The 12,848-nt window shown below is 44.5% G+C and overlaps 1 protein-coding gene across 1 annotated transcript in view; it reads left to right on the top strand.

The window, feature by feature from the left end:
- The first annotated feature begins 1,094 nt into the window (after positions 1-1,094).
- Positions 1,095-12,848, top strand: part of magi2a (membrane associated guanylate kinase, WW and PDZ domain containing 2a) — a 228,380-nt gene continuing 216,626 nt past the window's right edge. The window contains exon 1 of the mRNA XM_079335271.1: positions 1,095-1,121. The gene's annotated coding sequence lies outside the window, so the exon portion shown is untranslated. The remainder of the gene's footprint in view (positions 1,122-12,848) is intronic.

Below are 12,848 nucleotides of genomic sequence, written 5' to 3'. Positions count from 1 at the left end.
GAATTTGTTATGAAGCACGGCCCCTTATTATCACCTCACGTGGACTCCCTCTGAGCCAATTAGAGGCTACAGTGTGTCACCTCTGCACACACTGTGCCATCAAACACATTTCCACCTGCAGTAGGAGTCAATGTGAGGCTTGTTGGATTGAAACACACAGGAAAGGTTGACGTGCATGTATACAAACTATGTATCTCTTATTTTCCTACAGCATGTGCCAAAGGCTGTAAAGTTGAGCACTCTTAACTCTCTTGACAACATGTCATCCTTAACACTATTTGCATTGTAAATGTGCCATGACAAGACATACAAATATTCCCTTTCTAGCCATACATTATGTTTCTACTGGAAACACCTGAATGTTCTTTTTCAATCATCCGTGTGATAGGCTTTATTATAAAAATTAGACCAGTGGTACTCAGTTGTTGGACTCCAGTCCGGACCCAAACGTAATGAAATATGGACCGAGACAAATATCAATATTACAATTTTATTAATTTTCACGTCTAATCATGTATCTATCCCGTGCCCAATTCAAAAGTCCTATCAGCTGTTGATTAACGTCACCATGGCAACTCATTGTGGCCGGTTTTTTTTCTTCCGCGTTTTCGCTCTGCAGGAAGTTAGTTTTAGGTTGGAAAGGTCGAACCTCCAACATAAAACTGACTTCACAGCGGTCACACAGGTCATCATGAGCGACAACAACGTAGTCAGATTTGTGAACGGTACCTGTTCTAAAAAAAACATGGCGTGCTCCAGACTTGACAAAAAGCGAACGGTGGAATCAGAATATCGTGAATTTCATTCAGAGTGGCCTGACAACTGTGCACCGGTGTGTTTAACCTGTAATGAGACAGTTGTCCTTGTCTGAAGTGGAAACGTGAAACGCCATTATGAGACAAAGAGCAAAATCACACACAATTAACACCAACACAAAACTTCGCCTGGCCTTCACACCTTTTGTGTCCAAGTTTAAAGAACTCCTGGCACAAAAAAGTGCCACACTGATGAGGACAGAACACGTCATCCTTTGTGCATAGTTCAAATGTTTTGTGGATTTACTGCCTTTTATTTTGGAATCACACGTCACTGTTCTGGATCCTGGACAGATTGGACATTTGGTGAGTGGACCTTTTTGAGTTTCTAATTGAGGAGCCTGAATTAGACCATATCTGATGATCCCATCTTTCAGACAAAATGTACAGTAGGCTATTAGGCTGGATGCAAATTTGATATACTCTCAGCTCAAATAATTTGCTGACCTGAAATATGTTATCCTTATGGAAAAGCCTGCTCTGGATGACTGAACATTTATACTGCTCTGCTCTTTCCTAACTAACACAAGCCAAGTACAACACATGTAGCCTAAGCTTAAATCTTTATGGAAGGAGCTTTTAATCATTAACAAACCTACTGTCTCTAGAATCATTATTTATTTATTTTTTATTATTTATTTATTTTATTTTTTTTCAGTTTTGGGAAATCCTCATTTCATCCTCATCCTCATCATAGTTGATACTTGTTTGTCATCCCTGTAGGCTACATGTTACACGTTTTACATTCATATGAGGTCCATTTTGGAACTGAAAAGTTTTATTTGAATGATTAATGTGTTTTATACATAAACCATGACAAAAAAAAGAGGTATTAATGTTGATTCTGTGGAGATCACAGCATTGTCAAAAGTGCTTCAATGATTGTTTTGTCTACAACATCCTTTGTTTTGCATGTAGTTTGACTATGAGGTTTTTAACAGTAGCACAGGTGGGTTATGGTTGAAGTTATTGTATGAATCAGCAGTAATGAACATTTCGACTCTTGCATCAGAAGCCCTGTGTTTGAAGCAGCAGGGTTTGTTGGTGTGTGAACTCTTGTGAACATTTTCTGTCTAAGTAAAATCGTTTTTTTATTTACAGAAGAAACGTGATGTGGCTTTGTTAATGTTGGGAAAAAAATATGTTGTCTGTCCTATAGTGTGGCCAAAATACTTTGCATGTGTGGCTTGTTTGGACACATAAGTAGCTGCTGCTGATTTGCATGCGTGCTGGCACTGTCGTGGGATCCCTGCGTAGGAGCCTAATTTACAAAGGTGGAGCGGGTCTGAGAGAGATAAATGAGGGAGGAGTGTCATGCTGGGTTTGCCTCTCTAGTGTGCTGCCAATTGGACGATGTGAGGCGTGTGGGTGTGGGTCCATATGTTGTATTTATAGCACCTTTTATAGATGAGAGAGCGAGAAGAGCGGCGGCGGCAAACAAGAGGAGGCGGCCATGATGGAGTGTAAAAGCAACAAGGGTGACACAGTTGTGGCTTCTCTCGGCCATAAACAGAGTGGGGAGTGTTTGATGTTTGTGTGTGTTAGAGAGAGGGAGAAAAGGCTACAGAGCGTGGGAACAATGGAGGCATTATTTCAGTTTTGTTCCATTGCTGTGTGTACTGTTTCCCCCCCATCTCACACACATACACACACACACACATACAGAAAAACAATGCACTTTCTCTGTGGGCAGCTGTTGGCGACACAGATAAGGCAGGCTTATCTGTGTCGAACGGGACGCATTGTATCACCAAACTGGACACACTTTGACTCCGTGCCGCACATTCTTCCACACCCTGGATGTTTCACAGTGCAGCAGACGCCATGTGTTCACAGTCTGTCTCTGGGGTTTACTTGCTCATAGATTAGTTCCGGCAGTCTCCGTTATCACATAACTCTTCTATCTATTGAGTAATTGCTATTCTCTGCCTCTTTAGTCACACACTCGTGAGTGGTCTTGCCTGACAGAGGTGCTCTAAAGTCTGTATGTATTGACATTTTCACTCACACTCTCTCTCATTTCTCCGGCATCCCAAATACTTCGCCCGTCAAGTAAGGGGTGGTATTGACCAATCACGTATTAGCAGGCTTTTGTGTGCATGCGGGATCATTTTCAGGGGGAAGGGACCCAGTTACCGTTGACAGCATAGATCACTCAGTCCAAACTGAAAGGAGATGGTGTGGTCTGTGGAGGATGCCCCCTTTGAGTCGCCAGCTGTTCCTGCCTTACCCTTTCATTTCCAAGCCCCGCCCATTTTCGCCTCGAAACCTCAACAGCTGCTCTGGAACCAACGAGCATAACTTAGGTCCTGAAGAAAACTTGTGTCAAGGCCCCTTTCACTTCTTAGTGTCTAAATTGCTATTGGAATAAGTTGAACTCACTTACATACATTCAACAAGAAAAATGTATGACATGTACACGGCCACTTGAGAGTCCGCCGGCTGGATTGAATTGGCACGGGATAAATCTCGGGATACGTTGGGTCACGCAGAGATGCATCAGATTATCAGAAAAATGAAAAATACACCTACTTCATAACTTCACGTCAGTTTAGTGTGATTCAGCTGTTTGGTTTGTGAAACTGCTGCAGCATCCTCACCGGGGATGATGACGTCTGAAAGCCCCAGAGGTCAAGAGGTCAAATTTCACTCGGTGTCAACGCCTACTGAACCCGCTATGAGAACATACGGAAGTGACTGGTTGTTGAGTGGTTGAGTTTGAAGCTGCATGAGCTTGATGTGTTAATGAGTGTGTGCCATGTGAGCGTGTGTGTGTGTTTGTCTAATGTATGTGTGTTGTGTGTGTGTGTGTGTGTGTGCGCGCTCCAGCTGGAGGCCTGCCGCCTGTGCTTCTGCTCGTCACCTGATATTTGCTTGCTGGCTGTGTTCACTCAGTCTGCAGATTACAGCTTTCATCTCCAAACACACACACACACACACACACACACACACACACACACACACGCAAGTTTACACACACTCTTCCCCCCGTGATGTCATTGATTCGGAGCTCCATGGCAACAGCGAGCGAGGAGGGAAGAGGGGGAAAATGGAGCGATACGGTTTCGTTGTGAGCGGATGAAGTTGTTAAAAATAGCTCCTGATGTTTCTCGATGTCCGAGCTGAGGGGTGGGCGCATATTTGGGAGTGTGTGTGTGTGTGTGTGTGTGTTTTGTTTTTTCCTACACGGAGACATTGTGTCTTTTTCAAGTGGCCATTTCAGACGATACTCTATGTGAGAAAAAGGCTTGTTGTTCCAGGGATTTTTAAATGTGGAGCAGAAAGAAGAGAGAAAGAGAGAGAGCAGCTTAGAATGAATGTCTCACAGCTGGTATGGATATGTGTAGTTTGTTTAATGACTTCTTTTTTTTTTTATTCTAGTCTGTCCTCCATCATTCCCTTTTCCCAATCCCTGTGATTAGTTTTAATTCCCTCCAGATCTCCAATTTGTTCTGCCTCATCCCTCCTTCCTCTGAATCTCCCGTCGCCTGCGTTCAATCCTATGCCGTGTCTTTCTGGAAGCCTGAATCTTCTCCTAGTTTGTCTCCTGTGGAACCTTTTTAAGACCTCTGTAATTAAATGTGAGGGCCTTGTAGATTTACTGGATAAAAAAAAAAAAGATATTCATCCCTTTCTGTCTTTAGGGGGGCGATGTCAAAAACTGTTCTCTTATTTAAAATGATATTCTTCTTCTTCTTACTTTGACTTTCCCCAAACGCTTCTTTTTTTTCTTCTTCTGAAGTCAGACACTGATTCGTCTTCAGCCAGATCTCTGCATTAGTTTCTAATTTTTGTCATACAAATAGCTTTAAGTTTTAAATTCCAATCCGACCAATCAGGCATTTGCAGGCAGATAAGGAATGGGAGTATGTGTACGTGATATTTGAGCCAGAATCTATTTGATTCCAAAAACTGGCAGCGAATGCGAGCGAGATAAAAGCAGCTTATTGGGCTTATGCTTTAGATACTCATCGACTCTTCTCTACAGAGCGATCCAGATAACGGTGTTATGGAAGTAACTTTTGACTTCATTGAGTTGGCTATGGCTCAGTCATCTCTCGATCCCTCGATCCTGCTGCAACACGTCAGATTTGTTCTCAGGCTAAAACGTAACCCCGAGGTAGTCCCACTGCTGAATCAGCTGCATCTGTAATGTGTATGGATGGGATGAGTTACTTCTAATGGTTAATGGCAGCCTCTGCATCCTGTGTGTGTGTGTGTGAGAGCGTACAGCACTGTGTCTTCGTTGGCTCTTTCACTTTGTATGTTGTGGGCCGGTAGGTTGTGTTAACAGTTTGCAGAGTTGTAAAAAAAAAAAAAAAGATGGAGAGTTTGGTCTCTTCCCTGAACACGCAGTCAGTCAATCTGGCCAGAGGGAGTAGTTATCATATTGAATGTGAACGGTCAGTGTGAGGGAGTGAGAGAATCAAGTCACTGCAATCAGGTGTTGTGTGTGTGTGTCACTGATTGGCTGTGATTAAGCCCAGGTGTGTGGAGCTTTTAGGCTCTGTGCTGACTCATTATCTCACCTTCAGAGGCAGCGAGAGCCTTTCTTTCTGTGTTTCCTGTATTTCTGTCCAGAATGTTAGTTTAAAATAACCCTTTAAAAAAAGAATCAAAAAGTCTCCCCTCCTAATAACCCGGCTGAGTTTCTCTCTCGCTCTCCTTTGTAGTCTGAACAATGGTCCAGTGAGAGCAGCCTGGCGGCCTTTGATGACGACGTTTGGGATTAAATGTTGCATTTCCACCTTCTTAACATTCCTGCGCGCCCGCCGCCGAGGAACCGTGAAGGTCCAAACAACGGTCACGTGACTTTTTTTTTTTTTTCAAACTGTGAACAACACTTACCTTGTTACAAGAGCGCATACTGTAACTATGACAAAAATAACTGGATAGCTTTCATGAGGACAGAACGGATCAATAGAAATCAAACATTCGATTATCAATCACTGATCGCGTGTTGAACAGACGACCAGCTAATTTAACCCCGATGAGTCAGCCCTAAATACTTCTACTGCAGTTATTTATTTTCCGGTTTCTTTGTTTTAGATGTTCGAGGCATTAACTCAGTGAAAGTACTTAAAGTCATCTCCACGAGACGCACTAACAGCTTCCTGTTTCTTTGGCATCATGATGTTTATGTCGGCTCTGAAGCATCTCCGGTCATGTTCCTGAGTGAGTCTGCTGAGTGGACCCTCCACCACTCACTCCGCCTGTCCGTGGGCTGAGAGCCGTCTGCTGCTCCCTCTGTGAATGAATCACGTTCTTATTCATCGGATCGTTGGCATTCCAAGTCTTGTTGTTTTGTTCCTCTTTCTTGTTTTTGCACTTGAGGGAAAAAAAAAAAAAAAAATCTATATTTGCGCTGGATGTCTTTTCACCTGGCTAAATCACCATGGTAACATCAGCTGGCCACACACTAGATGATTTTAGGCCCGGTGTGCTGCTCCCAACATTTTGGGGGCGTGGCCAATTGGACTCTTGTCATGTTGTGGGGTGTCACTATAATTATTTTTACGCACTGAGTGTGTACCAGATCTGGAAACTAAAAAATCCAAAATCCTCCAATGTTCTTATAATGGCATACCTGCAGCGGCCAATGAGAGCAAGCAGACTTGGAAATGTCACCAACCAGATGTCACGTACTCTGACCTCTCCGTCTTAGCTTGGGCTGCACTGTAGCGCGTTGTAACGTTTTTTTCCCGCGTTTTCAGTTGGAGCAGACGACACAGCAGGGGAGCAACCAGACGATGTCGATCGTCCTCCATGTTTTGTTTGTGCTCTGAAGTCACGTTTGATCACGCGCTTTTCTGTGAGAGCTTGTCTGTGGACTTGTGGTCTCCCGGTCTTGCGTGAGTGTTCGGAGGATCGTGATCGTAAAAACTCTTTGAAAGTGTCCTTTTGTTTTAAAAATCCTCAAGTGTGTGGCCAGCTTTACTCTAAACCTAGAACCTGATCGATACCAGGCCATACTGTCATTTCTATGGTTTATAACCTGGAAATGTTCCTGCACAGACATTGTAGATGTTTAGCATATTGAATAGTCTGGGTTTATTGGATGGTCAGCAAAGTCAGCCCACTCAAAGAAAAACTGTGTGTGTTGAACTCGCCTCATGGTATAGCCATCTGACCATCCAGACTCAGCTTGTTGTTTTTCCATGTTCATCCACTCATAACAGGGATGGGCTCTACGTTAAGTATGCTAATGGAGTTGCTTCCAGCTAAACACGATCTGTATTAATCAGCTGACGATGGGAAGCAGAAACGGATACAGCTGTTAATGGAACGGGGGGGGTCCTGTGTGTGTTCAGACCAGCACTCCTCTCATTTAATCCTGTAAACGATCATTTAGAGGCACTTCCTGTGAGATTACATGACTAATTAAAGAGGAAAAAAAAAAAAAAAAGTCTCTCCGAGGCAAAGTGAATAATCAATAGAAGCCGTGATCATCAGCCTCCCCGTCGTTTCTGTTTTTTGAACTCACTTTTGTCCCCTCGTGTTTAATGCTCAGTAAAAAAATAAAATAATGCCTTTAATTATTTATGAGTCTCCGAGTGCGCACACAAATGCCCGCCTCATCTTGTGTTCCGGAAATTGCCGTCAGGGTGGGTGAGCTGCATCAGTCTGTGATCTGAGTGTGTGGGGGGGGGGGGGGGGGGGGGGGGGGAGGAAGAGGAGGAGGAGCTGACGGTGAACAGTAAACGGTTGTCAGAGTGGATGCAACACGACCAGCTTGCACTTAATGGCGTGATGTGGCGTCAGCACACACTGCAACATTATCCGACTTAACGGGGTCGCTTAATTCAACTGTGACTTTGAATCTCACAAAGGCAAAGACAAGTTATCTGACTCGTTTTAGTGCAAAATACATCATTTATTAAAGGCAGGGTGGGTCATTTTCCTCCTGATACACTTGTTAAAAATTGTCTTTAGGTCCTGACAGAAGCGAATAACTCGGGTGCTCTGAAAAAGGAATGAAGAAAATCCGTCATCTGTAGCAGGAAGCCTGTTAAAAACTTCGACCAATGTCTGCCGAGAGGTCCCAATCTGATGAACCAATCACGCTCCCCTTGTCTCCCTGCTCGTCCTCTCCCTCTTTCTGTGTTCTACTTTCGCTCCCTTTTTCAAACGGCATCTCAAAAAACATATCCTCGTTTCATCACGTTCCTGTCGGTGGAGATTAATCATCATTGTGACATCCGTTTGTTTACCATGTTACCTTGGAAACGTCCAAAACGGCTCCGTGGGAGTTACTTAGAACCGCCTCTTTTTCTTTTTCTCTGGTAACAAAAAGAGAACAGATTATTGTGGACTCGAACCGTTAGAAGGAGGACAAACTGGCTGCTGTACTGTTGACAGAGAAGCCAACGCTTGAACGCAGCGTTATCCCTTTACGTCTGATCGGATGGTAAAGTCATTCAGGAGATGTCTCACATGTTGCTCCTTTAATTAGTGAAACGAGAAGCAGCAAAGTCATTCTTTTTTACCATGTAACTGAACCATTGACAGCAGCTCAATGAACAGAGCGTCTGATCAACAACGAGCAGCCATACGTACAAACAACACAAGAAAACGTAAAAAATGCAAAATAACTTATTTGAGCAGTAACACATTCAATTTGATTTCATGTTTGTGAATGATAACCAATGTTAATAACCATGTTAATGCAGGGTTATGCCTTCTTTCTTTTTCTTTTTTTTTTTCCTACCTCAATTCGTCCATTTGGTCTTCTTTCTTTAAGATAAGATAAGATTAAGATACTTTTCCTGTAAATGTCATGTCAAGTTTCGAGGTTGCACTTGATATCTTGAAACAGGACTTTGTGCTCCCTCCCTTCCTGGACTCGGCTCCATCATCATCTCCTGCTGCCTTCCTTAGAGCTCCCTCTGGAGCTAATCCTGCAGCACTGCATCCAGTGAAGCATGAACTGACTCACTGCACTTCCCAATCAGTGTGACTTTCCCGAGCTCTCGGATCATAACCGTGGTTACGCCGCGGACGTGTTGAGATCCTATTGGATGAGAGCCGATGTCACTTCCAGCTTTTTGCAGTTGCTGGAAGATGCAGCTGATGTCACAACACCTTAATGTTGATACAGCGCTGATGAATGTTTCCCTGCGTGAGTCAGCGCCCACCCACCACTCGCTCATAATCTCCTCGGTGACTAATGTGGAAGAGATGGTGTATGGCCATAGGCTGTATATATATATATATATATAAATCTGAGTGTGTGTGTATTCTTCTCTGTTTCTGTCACACTAAAGTGCTTTCATGCCAGAATGTTTTTATCTCATCTACATATTCTGAGTAAATCTTCTCATACTATCTACTCTATGAAACTGTGGCACAAACATACAGCATATGGAAGAAAAAAAAAAGATATTTGGCTTTATGAAACAAACTTGTTGTTGCAGTGATCATAATGAGAGTCATGAAATTGGACGTTTCAGCTGCAAAACCAACCAATCAACGAATGACGCGGGTTCGAGCTGGTGTGTAAAATATCACTTCGTACAAATGAAAGTGGACGACCCCGGTTTTGAATTTGACCTGTGGCTCCTTTCTTGCATTGTCACCCCAATCTAACCCCCCCCCCCCCGGACCCTATTCACATCCCTGTTTCTACAATAAAGGCATAAAAGGCCCTAAAATAAACCTTAAAACATTTTTTTTACCACATTCATGGAGAGAAATGGACAATTTATATTAAAAACAACAAAGCAAAGAGAGAAGAGTTCTATACTGGATTAAACGTTCTGATAGATGTTATACAGGAATCAGGATCCAGCCAGGAAACCTAATGAACTCCCTTCACGAACAGCCACAGCTCCATTAAATATGCCACCTCAGGACTCGGCTGTTCATCACAGTGTCACAATAAGTCTCGGTTACACTTTTGGCCGTGTGACAGGAAGAAAAAAAAAAAAGTCCACTTTATTTCGGGCTGTTTGGGACTTTTAATGAGAGACCATCCTGAGAGAGACAGGAGACGTAGTGAGGGATGACATGCAACCTGGGGCTGCATGCAGCACTTACTGGCAGCTGAAACCTTTGTCAAAAAACAAAGTGTTTGTCAGCAACAGCTCATTTGTCTCAGGTTTTCTATGCAGAAAATGGAACGAATCCCACGTACGCCGAAGCGAACGATAGACTCGCTGATGAAAAGGGAGAAAATGTTTAAATGCAGCAAAAGCCATTTAATGGATTCCCAATCAAACGTTAAACGATGTGGGTATAAATAGTCTGAGTTGATGATGTGTGTCCTGCAGTAAAAACTCATTAAAGCCTCGATGGTGCTCCCACCTTGCCTTGAATAATAACACTTGTGTTGTTTTGTTGCATTCAGAGATGCATTCAGTTATTCATAAGACCCTTCATCGTACACATGGGTCTGAGCTCGCTCAAACAAACGTCGAAACATCCGCCGTGAAGTACAAAAAAAAAAAAGAAGGACAAAGTGATTATGGCGGCTTGAAAACAAAGCTCTCCGTGCGGGCTCTACGGCCGCCAATTAACCTGCAGCGGTGGTGCATTGTCTCGTGTCGGTGGGAGAATCTCACAATGGACTCAAACCATGCAGAACAATCAGACTTGTAAATCTGTGAAGCTGGCTACAGCTGTGACTGGGTGAATTAGTTGGACATTGTGTGTTTAAACAAATCTAATTAGACGCCATGTAGCGATCCACTTCCTGGTTTGAGCACAGTTGCGATCGCAGCTCCCACAGATCGCACTTGACTACGCATGGTCTCTTCTTGGTCCGTCTCTAACCGAGACTGAGACGTACCCGAGAACGAGTCAAGACCAAGACCAAGACCAAGACCGAGACCGAGGCCGGACAGGACGGAGACAAGTCCAAGACCATAAACATCACGGAAAAATCCTCAACTTGTGCTCAGCGGGCGTGTCACTCACGTAGAAAGTTGCGATGGGATAGAAATCAAAGTACGTTGAAATGATTTGTTATTTGACAAAGGAGCGTTTCCCTTCCAGTTTTTAGTCATGGTCTTCACCAGCCTTGATTTCGCCCAGTCTGAGAGATCCAGACAAGACCGAGTAAAAAAAGCCATGGATTCTGAGACAAGACCAAGAAGACTGATTCTTGAGTTTTATAGTTGACACCGATCAAATGAACCGTACTTTGGGGTCAAGCGCACTTGGATCAGGGTCCAGGGTCCCTCGTTTGAAACCACCCATAAACTACTTGTAACTTATCGAAGACTTTGTGTCTTTTAACATGCTCTACTTCTCGGACCACTAATCCACCTTCTCTGACTCACTCAAGCTTGATGAGTTTTTTTTTTTTGGTTGTGTTTAGAAATCTATTCTAAAAATAAGGACTGTAATCGTTGCAGTGACGACACAGCAGGCATCTTTTCAGTTCAGTCTGGTTTACCTAATTGTGTGCTGTTGTGCACAGCTGATGGCTATTTAAAGAAACTCCTGCACTGGTTTAAGTCAGCTTCTCTGTGTGATGACGACAAAGCCCCCCCCTCCCCTCCCCCTCCCCCTCCCGTGTTGCCGTGGAAACAGCACATCAACCAAGGACACGCGTGGTTGGCATCCATCAGATGATGCGTCTCCGTGTGTCTCTCTATTCGTGTGGATATGCGAGTTCACGAGCCCGGCCCACCTGCTGGAACACAGCATCACTTTGTTGGAAGAAAAAAAAAATAAAAAAACCCAGGCCCCGGGTTAATCATGTTCTTTCAAGGTTTTTCAGAGGAGCGAGGCGGAGAAAAATGAACAGATGTCCCCTTGAAAACAACGACATTGTTTTTGGCGTTCCACGCTTCGCTCCTCGTTTGCCGTGGCCCCCGTCATTTCACGGAGGATTCCCTGCGTCTGAAGTGAACAGATTTGATCCAGCCGGGCGGAATATTGGACGAAAACCTCTGAAAAGAACATCACAGTCAGTTTCTGCTCGTCGATGGCACATCTGCGGCGTAACTCCCAGCATGCAGCAGTGAGTCTCTGTGACTCTGTGTTGCGTTAGCTTGACACCAAAGATGCTGCGACAACGGCCACAACCTCTAAACAAATGTGAAGTGAATATTCAGTCAATTCATTGGAGCTCAGGTAGCTTAGCGGTGATGTTGCGCCCCATTAGTCCTCCGCGCAGGACGGCCCAGGTTCAAATCTCACCTGTGGATCCTTTCCCAACACTTTCTGGCAGAAAATCAGACCTTTAAAAAAAAAAAAAGAAAAAGAAAAAAAAAAGCTACATACTGGGGCGTCAGTAGCCAAGTGGTTAGGGCGTGCGCCCCATGTACAGAGGGGGGCCTCAGGTTCAAATCCGTCCTGCATGTCGTTCCCAGTTCCTCAAACCGACTCCATCCACTGCCCTGTTGAATGATGGGAAAAAGCCAAATTAGCAGGTAGATTTAGTTTGATATGACAATAAGACAATGAAGAAAACAGGTACACACATTCGCAAACATGGGTACATGTTTCTCTATGAGGGGATTTACTGATTACACTTCCTCCTGTCCATTTCCCCTAAATGTGTGTGAGTGCATGAATGGATGCCAGTGAAGCTGGGCTACCTGCGTTTCACCTCCCTTCTGTCTTCAGAACAACGCCCCATCGTTGCGCCCTCAGCGGGGCCTCACGTCTGCCTCCGCACGCCTCATCCAAACGCTCCTCCCATCCTCAGCGACCGCCCTTGGCTCCTGTCGGGCGGAGAAACTCATTGACAGTCCCGTCACAGGGTCCACCCACAGGCGATCGCACGGAGGGGGGGGGGGGGGGGGGGTTGCTGTTTGAGCGTGCGCTGAAGGTGTGAGGCCTGTTTCATTAATTGTTTCGGCGTGCCGGGTACATCTGAGAGAGCAGCAATTGAATTCCGCCACATTCCATTTTTCTGACACACTCCAGTAATGAGGAAAGCAAAAGTGGATTAAGCTGTTAGGCAGCTCCAGGGGGGGTTTTGCGATATGGCTGCGAAATATATCTTCAATCAGGCGGCTGATAGGTCGATCGCTGCTGATGCTGCGAGCGCGCGGAGATCAATAAGAGAAACCAACGAAGGCG

Source organism: Symphodus melops, assembly GCF_947650265.1.
Source record: "Symphodus melops genome assembly, chromosome: 22".
Classification (NCBI taxonomy): Eukaryota; Metazoa; Chordata; class Actinopteri; order Labriformes; family Labridae; genus Symphodus; species Symphodus melops.
This window is presented reverse-complemented; position numbering and strand designations above follow the sequence as displayed.